Source organism: Panthera pardus, unplaced genomic scaffold, assembly GCF_024362965.1.
Source record: "Panthera pardus isolate Hobbes unplaced genomic scaffold, ASM2436296v1 HiC_scaffold_24, whole genome shotgun sequence".
In the NCBI taxonomy this organism is placed as follows: Eukaryota; Metazoa; Chordata; class Mammalia; order Carnivora; family Felidae; genus Panthera; species Panthera pardus.
The window spans coordinates 41,759,693-41,779,930 of NW_026526810.1; the positions used below are offsets into that span (position 1 = coordinate 41,759,693).

At 41.5% G+C, this 20,238-nt stretch overlaps 1 protein-coding gene across 4 annotated transcripts in view; it reads left to right on the forward strand.

The window, feature by feature from the left end:
- The first annotated feature begins 364 nt into the window (after positions 1-364).
- RAB27A (RAB27A, member RAS oncogene family) overlaps positions 365-20,238 on the forward strand; it is a 75,710-nt gene continuing 55,836 nt past the window's right edge. For 2 of the 4 annotated variants that reach the window (XM_019442058.2, XM_019442056.2), the window contains exons 1-2: positions 365-476; positions 17,069-17,183. The gene's annotated coding sequence lies outside the window, so the exon portion shown is untranslated. Of the gene's footprint in view, positions 477-14,485; positions 14,577-17,068; positions 17,184-20,238 lie in introns of all 4 variants that reach the window. The other 2 variants (XM_019442057.2, XM_019442059.2) reach the window with 2 other exon arrangements.

Here is a 20,238-nt window from a genome sequence, read left to right on the forward strand (position 1 = left end):
GGGGAGGAGATTTGGCGAGAGTCACCAAAGCACACCTCGCAGCTCGCGGGCCCCAGAGAAGTTTGTAAATGTGACCCCTGTGTCTCAATACGAAAACAACTTTCTAAGGTTTCACACTTTCCAGGAAAGGGCGGTGGAGACCTGATATGGGCCAAAGGAAGCGTGCGGGGGCCTTTTCGTGGCTCACGAGAGGAGTCAGGCGTAGGTGCGGCAGGTGCTGCGGGCCTGGGAGCGGCGTGCGAGGAGGAGCCCGCAAAGCGCCCTCGCGGGGTCGGGCGGGAGTGCTCCCTGAGGTGACAAGAGGAAGCGGGAGGTGGAGGGTGGAGAGGAGGTCCCGCCCCCACCTCGCTCTCCTCTACGGGAAGTGATGTGGGGCCAGACGGAAAATACCCGCCGAGAACCCAAAAAGGGCCGGCAACGGGTGGACGCGGAGCGCGCGCAAGAGGAGCTGCGTGGGGACAGTGAGGTGGAGCCAGGTGAGCAGGGCGGCTGCGGGAGGTCTGGGAGGCGCTGCTCGGTCCCCGGCGTCCGAGGGGTTCCGATTCAACCCGGAGGGCAGAGCGTGGTAGCCGGCGAGTGGCTGGGTTGGCCCTGGGGCTGGCATTGAAGGCTGCGATTCCTCGTCCCCCTTCTGGGGGTCAGCCTGCCGGAAAAGTTGCTTTGCTTCTCGCAGGCGCGCGGCACAGACCCTACGTTGACAACCGCCGGGGGTGGGGGACAGCTTGGGCGACGTGCTGCCTAGGTGCAGTTACAGGTTGGCACGGGGCTGAAGTCACCTCCGGGTGGCACCCGGCGCGAGCGTCCCCGTCAGTGTCGAAGGAAACTTCTGGCAGGAGAGGAGTAAAGTCCGAGACCTCCTGCACTGCCCATAGTTCTTCCTCCCTCCTGTTGTTTTCAGTTTGATTACTTAACGTCTTTGCACCCTTGTTGGTGAGGGTCGGGGCAGCAAACTGGCTGGGTGCGAGAAGGTTCTCCTGTCAGTCAGACCAAAAACCCTACCTGGTGACAGGCCCTTGGGTCTTGACTGGAGGTGGGACTGAAGGACAGGTTTTGGTAACTATTGCCAAATCCTTATCTCTCTCCCAGTAGATCACCAATTAAGCAAAGTCAGGCCTGAAATGAAGGAAACCTTGTGAGCCCTTAACTTCCATCTTCCCGGCCTTTTGGCTCCTGCTGGCCACATGGCCTCAGAATGTTCTGCCTTGGGTTTTCTTCCTTATCTCTTTGGGCTAACAGCTGTTTTTTATGACTCCATGGATTTTCACTTTATGTTTGGCTCATCGCTCAGAGTTGGGGAAGGGGGAGTAGTGTTATGCTATATGATTTCTGTAATTATTGCTGATTTAATTTGTTGGTAGTCCATTGTTGCTATCCCCTTCACTGTTTTCTGCCTTCTTAAAAACTTGCTTTAGAGGGAAAACAGTCTGGAAAACTGTTCTGCAGATGATTAGAACTTAAGAAAGGTTAATAAAATGCTGAAAGAACTGGACTGAAGATCATTCTTTATGTTAGTTTTCACCTACTTTCTAACTTTCCTTCCTTCCTTCTTCCTCTTTCTTTCTTTCGTTCTTTCTTTCTTTCTTTCTTTCTTTCTTCTTCCCTTTCTTTCTTAAATTACATGGCTTGCCTTGACTTTTAATTTTGATGAAGTATAATTAATTTTCTCTTTTGTTGTTTGTGCTTTTAGTGTCAAATCTAAGAAAAAACTTCCGAATCTAAGGTCATGAAGATTTATGCCTGTGTTTTTTTTCTAAGAGTTTTATAGCTTTAGCTCTTATATTTCAATCTTTGATTCATTTTAAGTTTATTTTTGTGTATGGTGTGAGGCAGGGGTCTAATTTAATCCTTTTGCATGTGGATATCCAATTCTCCCGTCACAATTTGTTGAAAATATTATTTTTTTCCCCTTTGAATGGTCTTGGCACTTCTATTGACAATCAGTTGGCTGTTCATACGGGGGTTTATTTCTAGAGTCTTAATTCTATTCCATTGATCTATTTGTCTATCCTTATGCTAGTATCATACTATCTTTGTTATTGTAGTTATGTAGTAGGTTTTGAGGTTGGGAAGTGTGAGGTCCTCCCATTTTGTTCTTCTTTTTTTGAAATTGTTCTGTCTGTCCTGGGTCTCTTGAATTTTCATATGAATTTTAAGATCAGCTTCTCAATATCGGTATCTTTGGTTTTAGAACAGATTTTAAGGGTTTTGAAGTGCGCCACAATCTCTAGGAACCAGACTCTTGATTTCCCCCTCCCAAATCTGCTTCTACTTGGTCTTTCCCATCTCAGTCAATGGCAACTTTACTCTTCTAGATTCTCACACTAAATATTCTGGAGTCACCTGATTCCTTTCTTTTTCTCATTCCCACCTCTAATCCTTCAGTAAATCTCACTGGTTCTACTTTGAGAAAATGTAATATATATGGGATAAAAACCATTTCTCACCATTTCCACTGCTTCTACCAAGATCCTATCATTTCTGTCACCTGGATTACTGCAAAAGCCTCCTGCAGGGCCACTCTGCTTTCACCGTCACCACTCTACAGTCAACATAGCAGCCAGAGTTCATTATGCCACTCACTCCTCTGTTCACAACTGTCCAATGGCTTTTTTTTTTTTTTTTTTTTTTTTATCTCAGAAGAAAAAAATCCTCATCATGGTCTGCAAGCCTCTGATGTGGTGTGTGGCTTCATCTTCCATTATCATCCTCTTTGCTTGTTCTGCTTCACCCACACCTTAAGACCTTTGCATTTGCTCTTTCCTCTGCCTGGAATGTTCTTCCTTCAGATGTCTGCATGGCTTTCTCACTTATTTAATCCAAGTCAAAGATCATTTCTTTAGAAAGGCTTTCCTGAACCATCCCATCTAAAATAGCATCCTTCACCCCACCTATCATTTTTTGCCCCCTAAGAAAACCTTAGTTTTCTTTTCTTTAGAGTATCTATAGCACTGTCATTACACACACACACACACACACACACACACACACAACTGTTGTTTCCCACTGTTAGAATAGGCTTCATGAAGATCATGAAATTTGTCTTGTTCTATGGTGTGCATAGCACCTAGAATGGTTTTTTGGCACATATTAAGCTGTGAAAAAATATGTGTTGAAAGAATGAAAAGGGAATGAGAGACTGAGAAATGGAGATCATTCTACTGTTGCTTCCTCTCTGTTCCTTCACACTTCACCTAAGAGAAGCAATGTCTGTAGTTACTTGAACATCTCCTATGTCTCCCCTATTCTATCCTCCTATTCCCCCCAAGAGAATAGCTTTGGATTCTTATCACAGTGGCAGTGGGGAGCCCTCTTCTCTGTAGCTGGGCAGACTGTGTGGAGGCATTCAGTACCTGTCTCCAGGGATACCATTTCTTGTGCTGAATTCAAATTCAAGAAAATGGAATTCATTTCTTGATGAATATTTTGCACTATAGTGAATTAATCCTTCTCTGGCTTCTAACTGAAATTGCAATTCTGAGACACATTTTGGCATTTAATTACCTAACTACTTTAGACTGGAAACTGTTTATGTATATGTTGTCATACATGTCTTATGGCTAGATTGTAATATCCTGGAGGCAGAGCATGACTTCGGCTTACTTTTTGAGTCTTATACTGCAAGGTATCTTAGATAAAAGAAATGTTCAATAATAAACTCTTGCTGAATGTACCAGTAAGTTAATGAATAAACCTGGATTTATTTTTATCATTGGAAACTTCTAGTCCATACATTTAATTTTTTAGCCAATAGCTATAAATATCTTGTTTTAGTTCATCTTATCCTGCTGCTTCTGATAGAGCAATATTGGCTGCAGTTGAACAGGGTTTCCTGCTGCCATTTCTCAGTGAGAATTAAAGTACTTCGCCTAGAGAGTATGGTAATTAATCTTATAAGTTATTTAAAAATTGAATCAACCTTCAATTATTTAAACTATATCTATATTTGCAAAATATGGAAAAGGATTATTTTTACATATACGTGGGATATATATAAATATATTTTCCCTAATAAATTATGTTTGAAACCTCCCCCCAAAATAAGACAGAGGTTGCATATTTCAAGTCTGAGCCCCTAACTAGATGGGGGGAATCCTCTCACAATGTAAACATACATCAAATAAGCATGAAGTACACTTTAAATGTCTTGGAATTTTATATGTCAATTATACCTCAATAAAGCTAAATTAAAAACAAATGTGAACTCCTAGGAAGCAAGATTGTGTTGCCATTATTAAAACAAGATTGCCTTCTGAAGAGAGTAATTTTTCCCTTTCACTGATTTCGCTTTTTATGCCTTGTGCAGTTTTTGCTTGGATCACATTTATTCTTCTGCCTCTTGATGAGGAAGTTTAAGTTTATGATCTGGTTTCCCTTGAGCTGATTACCTTGGGAGCAGACCTGAGCACTGAATTGGAGGAAGAGATAAAGGCTTTGTAATTAACTTTATGTCCAGAGAGGGAGATATGTGGAGCAGTGAGCATCCAGCTTGTTTGGCCTCCTGTCTTGTCATGCAGCACAGAAGGCACACCACATTCTCTTCTTGTATTATTGAGGTCTACTAACACTCATATTTTATTTACTGTTAACTAAAATTTGATGCCTTGCTTACTCAAAAAGAAAGTTGAAAGTTATTTCTCCTTTTATTTATTTTTGTCTCTATGTGTGTTACTCTTTAAAAAAATTTTTTTAAATAAAAAAGTGTTTGGCATGGAACCCTACATGGGGCTTGAGCCCCTGACCCTGAGATCAAGGCCTGAGCTAAGATCAAGAATCAGCTGTTTAACCAACTGAGCCACCCAGGCACCCCTCCTTATGTGTTATTCTTGAGAAGTCCTCCCATTTAGTGCCTCAGACACCTCAGAAGTACTCACATATATGGAATCAGACTTTTGTTTCTTAAAATTGAACTTTTGATGTGGGGTTGGAGGTAGGGTGCTAGATTTAGCAAGTAAAAAAAAAAAAAGAAATTTGCATCTTGAATAAACAATGAATAGTTTCTTACTATAAGTATGTTGCATAAATACTTATACTAAAAAACTTGTTTTTTTTTTTAATGTTTTCATTTATTTTTGAGACAGAGAGAGACAGAGCATGAATAGCAGAGGGGCAGAGAGAGAGGGAAATACAGAATCCGAAGCAGGCTCCAGGCTCTGAGCTGTCAGCACAGAGCCTGATGCAGGGCTCGAACTCCCAGACTGTGAGATCATGACCTGAGCTGAAGTCAGACGCTCAACTGACTGAGCCACCCAGGTGCCCCCCAAAAACTTGTTTTCATGAAATGCAAATTTAACTGGGTATCTTGTATTTAATCTGGTAACTCTAGTCTGGTAAACCCATGTTTATGTGTAGGAAATGCATTGATCATGATAATGTCCAAACAATGACTGAGCTATGGCTCGTTCTGGTGACCATACATGTGTTTATCTTAAAGACAGAGAGGGGGTGCCTGGCTGGCTCAGTCGGTGGCGTGTGTGACTATTGATCTCAGAGTTGTGGGTTTGAGCCCCAAGTTGGGTGTAGATTACTTAAAAAAATAAAATCTTTAAGGACAGAGAGGACTCATAAACTCAAGGAGTATAAGAAATGGAAGGAAGTTGAAGAAGATTGAGTTTTACTTTAGTCTTTTGTAATTAAGGAAATTCATATCCGCAGACATTAAGTGACTTTGTAAGATCACAGAGTTACTGGCAGAGTCAGGACTGAAATTCCAGGCACAGTGGTTGGTCTACTGCATAATGTCTTCCATAAGATATCTGTTACTTTGTAAGTTTCTTTCTTTCCTTTTCTTTTCTTTCTTTCTTTCTTTCTTTCTTTCTTTCTTTCTTTCTTTCTTTCTTTTTTCTTTCTAGATTTTCAAGTTGACCCTTAATCACTTTTTTTTTTTTAATTCCAGTATAGTTAACATACAGTGTTATATTAGTTTCAGGTGCACAATTTAGTGATTCAACAATTCCCACCCTTAATCACTTGTGTTGTCACTCTCCTATGATCACTCCCTTATCATGCTGTCCCTTCCAGTCCCCAGATCCAAATGTGGCAGGCACATGAGACACCCTTGTCTTTTCTCTGAGATCCATATGACTGTTGAAAGCCACCATTTGGTTGTAATCCCTGTGACAATGCCAGAAAGCTTGTCATTCAATGTATTTTTATTCCTTTTGAGGTCTTGTTAATATTTTTGTCCCTTAAAATTTTTTATTATAAGATATTTTGATGCTTTTTTAAGTCCATAACAACCAAGTGTTGTCTTACTGACAACCTGCTTGCTTTGTGGCCTACTCCTATGAAACCTCTCACCCCCTGGCCTTGTGGCAGAACAAATATGGAAGATATATGGTAAGGACAAATGTATTAGATAGATAGAGGTGACTTACCCTTTAGAGATGTGTTGTTGTAAAACACTGGGTTATTTTTTTATTATTTAAAACTTATGTGTACCTATTTAAGAAAGCAGCTTTGAAAATGAACATGCTTCCTCTGCCACTAGAATGCCATATTTCAGAGCCACTAATCTTGTTTTTCATGGGTTAATTGATTAATTCATATAAAGCCTTACCAGCTGCCAGGTCAAAGCATAATAATAAAATTGGTTGCCAAGAGACTGAAAAATCTGTTCATTTTTATTAACTGCAGTTCATCCATCCTACCCTGATCCCACCACATGGTTGGCTGGTCAAATCTTATCTGGGTATGACTGGTTACTTATCTCCTGTGTATTTGTATCATTAAGAACAAAGACAGGGTCTCAGCTAACTAAACTTTATGATAAGGCATTTTTATTCTTGTTATACTAGCCCTAATATGGGGAGGAATAAGACATATAGAAATAGGTCATGACTTAAATGTTGTTTTGAGATACCCAAGCATTTAATTTTTTTTATTAAAAAAATTTTTTTTTTGAATGTTTTATTATTTATTTTTCAGAGAGAGACAGAGACAGAGAGACAGAGTGAGAGCGGGAGAGGGGCAGAGAGAGAGAGGGAGGCAGAATCCAAAGCAGGCTTCAGGCTCTGAGCTGTCAGTACAGAGCCTGATGTGGGGTTCAAACTCACAAGCTGTGAGATCATGACCTGAGCAGAAGTTGAATGCTTAGTCAACTGAGCCACCCAAGCGCCCCTTAGATACCCAAGAATTTTAAAATTTAATCTATGGTGGTGATCAGGATTTCTTTGTTTCTTAAAATGTGATTAATTTTCATAATGAATCTCACTACTACAAGGGAATGACTCCAAGAATGAGTAAAAAGGTCTAGCAGCCCTTGAAAAGATAAGGCATTGTTCCAGTCAGTTACTAGAGACCAAATGTGGCCAAACAAGCTACTGGCTGTTCCTGACTAGGCTTCCATTGTCAGGGGCAAGGTCAAGTCTCCATCGCCCTGCTCTGCTTAGGCACAGAAAGCGATGAAGTGGGTTTTGGTGCTTCTTCAGGGAGTGACTCATACCTGTGTTCTGGAACTCCTGTGTGAATGTGGAGGAGCCAACATAGCTGGGAACTAATAGGCTGGGTTTTAGTCTCTAATATGGCTGACAATTTACTATGTGATATTGCACCGGGGGTTCTCAGGGCTGATTTGACCCCCTCCTCCCCTGAGGACTCTTGACAATGTCTAGAGATAGTTTTGGTTGTCAGAGCTGGGGGGTTACTACTGGCATTTAATGGATAGAGGCACAGGACAGCCCCTCAGGACAAAGGATTGTCCTGCCCAAAATGTTCATGGTGCCAAGGCTGAGAAGCCCTGCCTTAGACAAATCACTGAATCTCCCTGGCCTGCAGTTTCCTGACTGACATGTTCTCTCCATCACGTAAAGTTAACTAAGCATGACTCCACCATTGTTGTATTTGTCACCTCTCCCTTACCCTGATTCTAAGTCATTAAATGTGGAATAGGGCCCAGGTATTGATACTGTTTTTAAGTCCCCACAAAGGATTCTGATGTGCAGTTGGACTGAGAAACCACTGCCCTCAGGGATCACATGGGAGGAGATCCTTGTAGAAGTACCAGGTGGACCGTTTGAGAGGAATGGACCCTGTGGGGACAGCTGTCAGTAGCAAGTCTGCCACATGACTCAGCATAGGTGGAAGCCTGCTAGAAACCCACAGCATTGTGACTGAAGTCTTGGCCTCTAAATTCCTCAGAGACCTGTGCTCTTGCACCTATGCATGATGAGCTCTCAGCTGACTGAGAGTGTCTGCTCCCCAAATTTCCAGCCGGTAACCATACCCTTGTTTCAGATTTGCCTGGGACGTTAGGGTTTTCTAAGGAAAGTGTAAGAGTGGACAGTGTCTTCATTAACACCTTCATTAACTGTAGCTTCTCTGAAAGGTTAAAAGTCAACAACAGAAACTCCCTACCCTGAGTCATCAGCCCATTTTGCCACCCAGGTAAGGACACCACATTTATTAAACTTACAGCATCACGTAATTCAAGGGCTGGTAAGCACTCTAGAAACCAGCTAACCTCAGAGATTCAGAAGAGGTTCAGATTGATGACAGAGAAGGTTCTAGAAGACAGGCCTGTCAGCTGTTTCTCCACTGTGTTCTTTCCATGTCCCTATGGTAATCATTCTTGATTGTAACCAGGTGTAAGATGGGCAAGACAAAATTGTGTTGTTTTGTTGTTTAAACGAAATGACTTTCCGATAGAATTTTAACAACCAGTGTCTTTCCTTGACTGTTCTGAAATATCACAGGAAGTGAAACAAGTATATTATGATTTTTTTAAGTTTATTTATTTATTTTGAGAGAGCAAGAGAGAGCACGAGCATGGGAGGGCCAGAGAGAGAGGGAGAGAGAGAGAATCCTAAGCAGGCTCTGCACTTTCAGCATGGAGCCCAATGCAGGGCTTGAACCCACGAATGTAAGATCATGACCTGAGCTGAAACCAAGAGTTGGACGTTTAACTGAGTGAGCCACCCAGGTATATTATGATTTTAACTTAAGTTAAAGCTGTCCAGAAACATATGAGTGCCTGCTATGGGTATGTGCCAGCTGTGAGTTAAAGGCCACCATCATTTCTTCTGTATATGGCTGCTTTTCTGGTCCCATTCTTGCCCCCCACTCCCTGCTCCTGCCACAGACCATTCCTTGCAAAAAGCTGGTGATCTTTAAAAATCTAAATCAGATCATATCTTCCTTCTCTTTTAAATTTCCCTGCTATTTGCTACTGCGGTTGGTATAAGGTTCAAATGTTCTGACCATGGTCTGTAGAGGTCTCCATGATCTGGGCCCTGCTGGACTCCATGACCTCAGCTCATCCCTATGCCTTCATCTTTCAGCCTCATCTTCCTTTCTGTTCCTTGGAAATGCCAAGCACATTCCTTCTTCAGAACGTCTTGCCCTCAATGTGTTTTTCTCCAGATCTTCATGTGACTGTTTCATTGGCATCATTCAGACTTAATTTCAAATATTACCCCATCAAAGAGGTGGGTGATGGGGGCATATGGGTGGCTCAGTCAGTTAAGTGTCCGACTCTTGGTTTCGGCTCAGGTCATGATATCACGGTTAGTGAGATTGAGCCCTGCATTAGGCTGCAGGCTGACGGCGTGGAGCCTGCTTGGGATTCTCTCTCTCCCTCTTTGTCTGCCCCTCACTGGCTCGTGTGTACACACATTCTCTCACTTTATCTCAAAATAAATAAACTAAAAAAAAAAAAAAAAGAGGTGGGTGATGACTTTCACCCTGATGACTATTAAAAGTAGCCTCTGGTCACTCACTATCCTATGATTGTGTTATTGTCTTCATGGTATTTATTACTGTTTGAAATTATTTTATCGTTATGTTCACTTATTTATTGTCTCTCTTTGCATGCTAAAATGTTCTCTCAATGAGGACAGGAACTTTGTTTTGTGAACTACTATGTGTTTAACACCTAGAATCATACCTGGTACATGACAGATGCTAAGTTAATGAATGAATGACAGAAAGCAAGCAGTTGGTGTTAGAGAAGATTGCTTTACAGATTCAGTCCTATGAAATTCCTGTATTTCTTACCTGTTGGCCTTTATTTTATTCTTTAAACTGAAACTAGAACAGTAGTTTATTAATACATGAGAATTGGAATTGTTAAGCAGACTGGATTCTTTGAGAACTAATGTACTTGCTTCCTGTAGTAAAACTCCATGCAGAGCAAATATAATAGAAGAAAGCTACTTGGTAAGCACAGACTCAGGGCACAGGGACTTAGAAATCAAAAATATCTTGCTGAAAGAGGCCCGAAAGATCACCGTGGTAATGGTTCCTCACAACTGGCTGCCTGTGAAGATCACACAGGGGGATTTATTAAAACATACTCACACAAAGCCACACATTTTTCAGTCTCTCCTTTGGAAATACTGATTCATTAGTTTGCAGTCAGGACTGAGGAATCCATGTGTCCTTTAAAATGCTGCCAAAATTGGGGTTCTTGGGTGGCTAAGTCAGTTAATCATCTGACTTTCGCTCAGGTCATGATCTCCTGGTTCATGGGTTCAAGCCCTGCATTGGGCTCTGTGCTGACAGCTCAGAGCCTGGGACCTGCTTTGGATTCTGTGTCTCCCTTTCTCTCTGTCCCCCTCCTGCTCACATTCTGTCTGTCTCAAAAATAAATAAACATGAAAAAAATTTTAAATGCTGCCAAAATGATTGATGGTATATGACCAGGTTTGGGAGCTAGTGACTGAGCCCACCCCTGTTTCCAGGTAAGTAAACTGAGGCTCAGAGAGATCAAGTGCTTTACTCAGGGTCACACATCGGGTGAGCAGGGAAATGGCACTCAAATCTCCCAGGCTTCTCTCCTTGCTGTTCGCAAAATATTGCAGCAAAGATTCTCAGGTTCAGAGGCAATACCACTTCAGAAATTGCTGGTTTATTACTTTTTTCTTTATTTACTTGTAACTAAGCAGTCTGGTGTCACACAGGAAATGCATACAGCATAGTTTTCCTTTTTTACCACCAAGTGTCAGATCAATTTGATTTCAGATTCTGGGGCTGCAGAATGACCATCAGAGTGTGGTTCTGGGACCAACACCATCAGCGTGACCTGGAACGTATTAGAAATGCAGATTCTCAGTCCAGACCTACTGGATCTGAAACTCTGGAGGCAGGGCCCACAGTCTGTTATTTTAAAGCCATCCAGAAGATTCTGACACACACTCAAGTTTGAGAACCACTGTCCATAGGTACATTTTGTGGTCCAACCTCTAGTTAAAGCAGCTGGCCTCAGCCTTTTAGTTGGTGACTCTTTAACATCAAGGCCTCAACTAAAACTAGTCATCTGCTTTCTTTGGTGACATTTATTCAAAACAGGGCCTAGTGTTATAAATCTTCATCAGAATGACATACACAAGAAAGGAGGGGGAGCGATTAATTATTGAGCACCTGCTGTGTGCGAGGAACCATGTTTGAGGCGATTACTTATCTCATTTAATTCCCACCACCATTCTGCTAGGTCGGTATTATTATCCTTATTTTACAGATTGGGAATTTGAGGCTGGTAGAGGTTAAACAAGATCTTCCCTACAGGTTGACACAATTATAGTTATAATTGTGCATTTTGCTCTCTGTTGTCTCCCTAGAGCAGCTGCTCTCAAACTTTATTATAGATAACTGGGAATCCCCTGGGAAGCTTGCATTTATAAATGTAAATTCCCTAGTCTCTTTCTCAGATCCTAATTTAGAGGCCTGGATGGAAGCCAGGACTTTGGATTTTCATGAAGTACTCTAGGTGATTCTGCTATCAGTGGGCTGCAGACCATGCTTGGTGAAATCCTGTCCTGGCTCCAACCCCAGTGGTTGGAACTGGGTGCTCCTCAAGGTTTTGATGAGATTGTGTGGGTCTCCAGTGCTTCATACACTCACAGGCCTTGGGCACCTTGTTAGGGATGTTGGCAGAACAATATGAGCATGGGAGGAGGGAGTTTGGGAGCCAGTATAAAGTAGTGTCTTACATTTCTGCTCTACCTCTCACAGGGTTCACAGGCCATGTTTTGGTTTGGTGTAACTTGATCCTTCCTGTTATCTACCCAAACTGTGCAACTTTTCTCATAGCAACTTCACCCTTGTGTTGATGGGGTGCGCAGTTGTGAGCAATTTCCTCCAGGCTGTAATTAATATCTATCGAATAATGAGTTGCTTCAGCTTTTGAGGTCAGAAATGGTGTTTCATCTGTTTGATGATAACATAGATCCCTTATTTTTCAGGGATGGAGTTGGCATATTTAATGAATGAGTTGTCAATCCATTAGGACACTGAGTGATTTGGTTCCATTATGAAGGAAAAAAGTAAGATGCAAATTAAAAAGAATGTCAGGTGTGATGCCTGATGGCTGTCTTGGTGGGGTGGCTTGCTGATTGGTCCATAGGTTTGGAAGCAGCTACTGACATAAATACCCCAGGTCTCCCATAGTATAAAAAAGATGCATGTGTCAAAAGATGGCAAGAACCTCCTAGGACTTTGCCTAGTGGAGAAATTAGCAATATTGAAATACTAAATTTCTCTAATATGTCTTAGTTCCTAAAATAAAATTGTGTAGGGCAAGGGCAGAAGGAAATTCACAAAAGCACACATTTCAGTCTCCTGAGATCTACTGTATATAAGGCAAGTTATTTTTGCCAGTAAGAAAATAACCAAATTACAGGGTAGGTATCTAAGAATGATTTGCCACTGATATTAGAGTGGATAATAATATGTAACTAGTACAGTAGCTAGAGCTACCACTTATTGAGAGCTTGTTATGTGTCAGGAAGTATACAAACATTCTCTCATTTAATTCTCACCAGACTTTCAAAGTAGATATTATCCTTTATTTTACAGATGATGAAGAAAGCTCAGAAGGATTAGGTAATCTTCTCAGGGCTGGGACTGAGGTGTGCAGGGGTACAAGACTGTCAGTGCTAAAACTAAGATAATCCTGGGGAAACTGAGGTGGTTGGTTACCCTGAGTGTCACCCAGTGCACTGACCCACAGTTGATAGTTAGGAAGTAAGCCCAAAGGGTTCTGAGGGGTCAGACAGATGCCTCATATTGAAACTTGCCGATCTGCCTCACAGAGAGGTTTTCAGGACATTTCTGGGCGCCCAGTTTCCTCCATTTTACATGCAGTTTTAATAAGCTTGATTATTTGGTTTCCAGGTGCCTTGTCAATTAGAAACTGAACACTGGAAGGAGAAGGGGTTATTCTAGAAAGGCACAGGGATTACTATGGTGAGGGACATCTGGCTGAAGGTGGGAGCAAGGAGAATGAAGTATAAATGAGTAAAAGATGAAATCAATGCAGTGGTCAGGAGGCATTTATTACAGGGGAAAACATACCTTAAAAATAGCTATTATTGAGCACTATGTGCTGAACACTAGTTTAAGCGCTTATAGGTATCACATAATTCAGTTTTTGCAAAATAATCCCATTATTATCTGTTCCACAGATGAGGAAACTGAGGCACAGAGAGGTCACACAGCCAGTGAGTGGTAAAGCTGAGATTCAAAGTCTCCAGAGCCCAGATCCTCAACATCCTGCTTCATTGTAGGTCCTAGATGCTGAGGAGATAGCACAAGTCAGTGGTGTTTATTGTGATGTCCTGAATTATCTAAGAAAAAAATTAAAGCATGGACATTACATTTTATAGTAGTTCCCCCCCCTTATCTGTGGGGAATATGTTCTAAGACCCCCCATGGATGGCTGAAACTGTGGATAGTACTAAACCCTATATATACTATGTTTTTTCCTATACATATATACCTGTGATAAAGTTTAATTTATAAATTAGGTACAATAAGAGATTAATAACAATAAGTAATAATAAAATAGAACAATTATAACAATATACTGAATAGAAGTTATGTGAACATGGTGTCTCTCTCTCAAGATATCTTATTGTGCTGCACTCATCCTTCTTGTGATGATTTGAGATGATAAAATGCCTATACAATGAGATGCAGTGAAGTGAATGACATAGGCTTTGTGATGTAGCATTTGGCAACTATTGGCCTACTGACGAATCATTAGGGATCATCTGCTTCTGGGCCATTACAGACCCCACATTCCTGAAGCCCTGGAAAACAAAACCATGGATGGGGTCGGTGTACTACTGTATTTTGTATTAATTAATTTTTTTTAATTTTATCAAGGTTATACATGGACATAGTGCTATGGGCCTGTTACAAAAAAAAACATCAGTTCCTCCCCACCCCCGCCAGCTCATTTCCTGCTCCCCAGAGATGACTGCTTTCAATTCTTTTTAGTAAGATGACTCTTGCTGGTAGTTACATCCCTTGTCTCTAAATGACATACTGATATTTCTGTGGTCAGTTTTCAGTTTTAGGCATTATTTAAATGCCTATGCCTAGACACTTTACCATGGAAGAAGAGAATGTTAACTCATTTCCCCACCTCCCTCTACCACACACGCCTGCCTCTACCACACGTGTACGCCATTTCCGTCCCTCCTCTCAACAGTTACGAAATAGTTTTAGTCAGATCAGTATGTCCTGGGCTTGTTGTCTTTATCTTTAGGCCTTCCCTCCGGGGCTGGGCAGATTCTCCAGAGAAGAACATTTGAACCACCTGCCTGTGGAGAATGCCTGCATTCTGGAAGTTCCAGCATGTAGGCAGGGGTGGAGGTATATCAGTATTTAGAGGATTAGGACCTAAGTAGACTTCCACTGTTTTTAGCCTTAACTTTACCCTCCCTTTACCTCCGGGAGTGTTTCTACAGAATCTGTGATGAGTTCCTTTTTGGCTTTCCCTAGTGGCAGATAAGGGGCCACCTTTCCCAGGTCTGCTGTTCAGTTACCTCTTATCCATTTACTTTCTAGCTTCCCCATTTTGTAACTGTTCTTTCCATTCACTTTGTCTTTGTTTGTGTCTAAAAGAATAAAACCCAGCTTTTTATCGTTATGTTAATGAGATTTGGGGAGGTAGCAGAACTAAGGTGTGTGTTTAGTGTGCCATCTTTATCCTGATGTCAAAGTCATTTCAGAAAGCTTTCAATGTAGAGGAGGTAAAAAAAGTTTGTGTTGCTCTAATGGGAAGATCAATAGTTCTATAAAAAATGGAAGCTTTACTTGATACTCAAAGTGTATTTCTGGGACTAGAACCATCAGTATTACCTGGGCATCACCTGGGTGCTTGTTAGGGAGAGTCATGGGCCCTACCCAAACTTACTGAATCAAAATTAGCATTTTCACAAAATCTCTAGGAGAGTCCTATGCATTCTGAAGGTTGAGAAGTGCTAATATGAAACTTTACTCAACTCCTACTGTAGTTAGGATAAGTTAATTCTAATGAGTTTTAATCTGGGATTTAAAAGTCTTGGTACATTACCTTAATAAATTATTCTCTGAATTCTAGAGGTTGCTGTAAGATAATATAGAGGAGTAAGTTTTCATGAAAATGTACCTTTTCTCCCTTAATAAACCATGTCTGTAAATCTGAGTCAATATCAGATGTGAACCAAAAATTCCATGCCATTTGCCACGAGAGATGTCAGACTGGTTATGTTCAGGCTTTTTTAGTTGCCCACAGTTCTTGAGGTTGGTGATAAGATTTTATAGATGGGCTAGGTTGAGTTTTCAGTCACACATCAAGCTGCCAAAGTGAGAGGGTGGCTTCCCCTAGAGGCAAAGGATAGATTAATTAGTTTATGCCCAGCATCTGACCCAGTGAAAGTATATGCTCAGCAAGTGACTGTGGGATGAGTGAACTAAAGAAGATACAATTCTTGTCTTCAAGATATTCACCAACCAACACAAAATAAATTGGATGTCACCATACAGGGTTGACCAGCTCTAGGAAACCATAAGCACAGAGAAGAGGCATCTAACTTAGCATTGCTGGCACAAAGAGGCAAAGGGCTATATGTCTTGATGAACCAAGCTTGGATGGTTTAGAGCAGTGGCTCCCAGTTTAATGTGTATTATAATCACTTGGTGGGCTTGTTAAAACACAGACCCTCTGGCCATCCTGACAATTTATGATTCGGTAGGCCTGGGGTGGGCCTAAGGATGTGCATTTCTAACCATGTCCCAGGTGATGCTGATGATACTGATTTCACATTTTGAAAACCACAGGTTTTAGAGAATTATAAATAGTTCTTGTGGTTGGAGTCGGGGGACTAGGAATTGTAGGTGATACTGAAAGCAGAAGTCTGAGAAGTAGGGACTCCATTGTGGAGGTTGTGGAGAGTCATTGACAGGTTTTATAGAGGAGAGTGATGGTTACCCATTTGCAGTTTGGAAAGATCATTTTGGTGTGGTGTGGAGGATGGATCAATGGGGCCAGAAAACCAAGTAAGTGGTTGATCATAGCCATCCGGATGAGAAAAAATAAAAACTTGGAATAAAGGTGGGATGAAGAAGGATCCCTGGGACTTGGTGGCCAGATGGAAGTGGGAGGGGAAGTGAAGGGAGGAGTCAATTCGGACCATCAGATTTCTGGCTGGGTAGGTGTTGGGATTGTGTTACTCAAGACACAGTCAGAGAAGGCTGCCTAAAGCAGAGTCTGGGAAAGAAGAGCAAAGGAGGTAAGTTGAAGGAAGGACATGTTGAATTTGAAATGCTAGAAGAAATCTGGGTGGACCCTTCAGTAGACAGTTTTATTTATGAGTCTGGAGGCCAAGAGCCGGAGGCTGGTAAATCATCCAGCCCCATAATTTCTGCCACTTTGATTTGATCTCCTGTGTTGCTTGTTTGGATCAGGCATTGAATTTGTGAAGAAACAGTGTTAGTATAATTTTTAAGGGCCTGGAGAATGCAATACTTTAAAAGATTCTTTCTCAAGAAAACAAATGTTCTAGTCTTTTGACTGGAAGAAAACAGAGTTCATACTAGTCTTCTTACATTAGAAGAGGTTAATACAGCTGCCTTCTGCTGAAAGGCCAGTGGAATTGGGTTTTAGTAAGCTTGAAAGGAGCAAAATCACTTGACTGGTCTGCAGGCCATATGACAAACAGCTGAGACTAATTAGCTGGATTGTGGGTTTTTACAGAGATGCCTGATTTTGAAAGTTGATGGAGCAGACTGCTTTTCAAAAGATTCTTTTGAAAAACTTTTATAAGTAGACGATTCTGACTTTAATATTTCTCTTTACATCACATAGACAAAAAGTAATCTTTTTGAAGAGGACATGTAATTGGAAGTTGTCTAATTGTTGAAGTTTGGGAACAGCATTTCTAAAGTTTTAGAAGAACACCCAACGATTTATACTCCATCAGGTATAGTTTTGTGTTTATCTTTGTTTTTTGTTTTTTGTTTTTTGGGTTTTTTTTGGAGAGGTTTTGAAAATTGCCAGGCCAATTTTCCTGTACTTAGAGTATATGCAATTTGACATAGAATACCATTGCACATATTAACTTTTTTTTTTTTTTAAACCGAAGACTTCAAGACACCTGCTAAATTTTGGGGGTGTGGTTTGAAAGTTGCATTTTCCATTACCAGAGAATGGGTATGAATACTGACTGCATTTTTCCTTTCTTTTCTGTGCTTCAATAAAGTAACAAAGGTTTTTTTCTCAGTTAATATATTGAATAAGGGAGCTGATTAAGGACTTGAATTTGCTTCCAGAGTCTTGCTCATCCTCTGAGGGTTTTATTCACAAACATTCATGCTTATTGGGATTTTGTTGTTAATATTGTTAATAGCTTTAATGGAGGAAAGCTTTATGTAAGGACGTGTTTTTGTATAAGGTATATTTCTTCTATAAATTAAATTTGCCCCCGAATGTTGATTTTGTTTGATTTGGCAGTGGCATTGTGGTTACGTAAGGAAAGGTCCATATATTTTAGAGATGCTTAGTGATAGTATACAGGAGTGAAAGATCTGGGGACAGGTCTGCTGGGAAGTTGCTTACACAGTTCTCTCTACTTCTGGATATGAACTAGTTTGCAAGGACTGCTGTCACAAAGCACTGCAAACTGGGTGGCTCCAACAGCAGACCTTTATTCTATCAGGTCCAGGTGTCAGCAGGGGTTCATTCCTTCTGAGGGCTGTGAGGAAGAATCTGTTCCAAGCCCCTCCTTGGCTTATTGAAGGCCAAGTCTCCCTGTGTCTCATCTTGTAGCCTTCGCTCTGTGTGTCCTTCTGTGAAGAAGGAACCTGGATACAGACATGCAGGTCATGCAGCTGATTGGTATCAAGGCAGTCTCCTCACCTCCGCTCCAGGGTGCTGACCATCACCTTCTTTTGTTTTCTTTGCTGCAAGTTCAAGCTTTTCTCCTAGCAGTGAATCCAGAGCTCCTATGATCACACATCACCGTGGGAAAGAACCTTGATTAAAAGTTGACTTTCTCTGTCTAGATTCTTGGATTATAAATACAAAAAAATAAAAAAATATTTTGGGGAGGAGAGTTTATTCATGAGGCGTCTTATCCATAGAACATCCAGGTTGGATTTAGTACATTCCAAAGGAGTTTATCCCCATCTTGGTTGCTTTCTGTCTCTTACTGCTTTCTCCTTGTCCTTTCCAGTGTTGAGTGACCCAGAAGCCATTAGAATACAAACAACAGTTTTTTTCTTTTTCACTTGCTGCGCCCACAAGACAGGAACTGTGGCAGAAAATGCTGATGAAACCTTGCGGCCTGCAGGATGGCACCATAGCAACCAAGATCTGTGCATGTGTTAGCAGGTCCCAGAACCCAGGGCTGACTCTGCTGATGTTCCAGCTTCTGCCCTCTCTAGACCCTCAGTACCTGCGAGCTCAAAGAGGAGATGCTTGCCACTTCCCTCTGTTTCTGTTTTCTCTGTTTAGGATTAAAGCTTCCTGAGATATCTGTTCACTTTTGCTTTCATTCCTTTCCTCTTCCCTCTGAACTGGGTTGATTTATAGATAGAGCTCCAGGCATAGCATACCTGATAGCTGATGAGTCACATAAAGCCCGTTAAAAACAAAAGCTGATTTTCGCAGAAGCCTTAATTCATTTGTTCTGTCTTTGCAAGAGGACGTCTTCCTGCTTGCTTCTGTGCTCCTGGTGTTGCTGCGGTATGGCTGGGGCCCTGTCCTCTCAGCAGTGGTGGGTTCCTTGAGGGTTGGAGGGTTGGGAGAACATGAGTGAGATCAGGGTGCTGCTCAGGAGATGAGTTTGCATCACTGCTGGTTCTCTGGAGGCAGGAGTCACTTTGCTGAAATACAGATACAGCTTATCCTTCCAAGAGCTGAGTGCATCAATTTTTGTTTGTTTGTTTGGTTTTCCCCATTTCATACTCTATTAGGCATCTCTTCTCTCTGATGTAATCTGAGCAGGGAACATTTAGCTATGAATGCTAGATTGGATGGATCCCTGCTTTCACAAGAAGGAGGAAGTCCAGATTTCTATAAGCTGGCACCTCTGTACTTTGGTGACTATGGACTACTGTTGGAAAAAAATCTCCTTCCTAGTGTCCTTCTTGGTCTCTCTTGATTCTCAAGAGTCGTCTTCTCTCTCTTATGGCCTTAGGAAATCAATTCTGTTGATCACTCTAAAATCCATTTGTTAACACTGATTTTTCTTTGGAACCTTACTCTGTTTTCCAAATGCCAATTAAACACAACTCCCTGGAAGTCCATCATGTCTAAGGGACATTTAATTGGTCCTCTGCAATGTAGTAGAGTGTGTCTGCGTTCAAATCTTGGCTCCACCGCTTACTGGTTGAGTGACCTTGGAGAAGTTATTTAACCTTTCTGTGTATCAGTCTTCTCATCTGAAAATTAGAGCCTTCATAAGGTTGTTGTGAGGATTAAATGAGTCGGGATTTTAAAGGGCTTAGAAAAGTGCTCAGCGTTAGTTATCATTTCAAATTGTTTTTGCCTGTTTTCGTTAATGATTATAGCATTCATTCTGTTACCAAAGGAAACGTTTGGGTTAACTCCTATACCAGTAAATTGAGAAGTGAAACTGATTTTTCTACTTCATAAATATATCTTGAATTAATCCTTGCCTCTTCATTCCCACTGTCACTGACAGAAGTCAAATCCCTACCTCTCCCATCCCTTCCTGACCCTATGTTGTATATTCCCAGTTTCTGCGTGGCTGTCCGAAAGATCTCTCTAAGGCACACACCTCATGCTCCTCCCCTTCACAAAAGTCTTCAGTGGCTTTCCATTGCCCAGATGATAACACAGACTCTTTATGTTATGGAAGACTCCTTTCAGGCAGGCCTAGGGGGTTGCAGAGTCTGTCCCACCTTTGTAACCTCTGTCTGGGCACCTCCTCCAATCCCCATGCACTGGTCTAGCCATCCATTTACTTAGGTCCTCTAAGTGCACCATACCCTTCTCCTTATACCTCTGCAAGT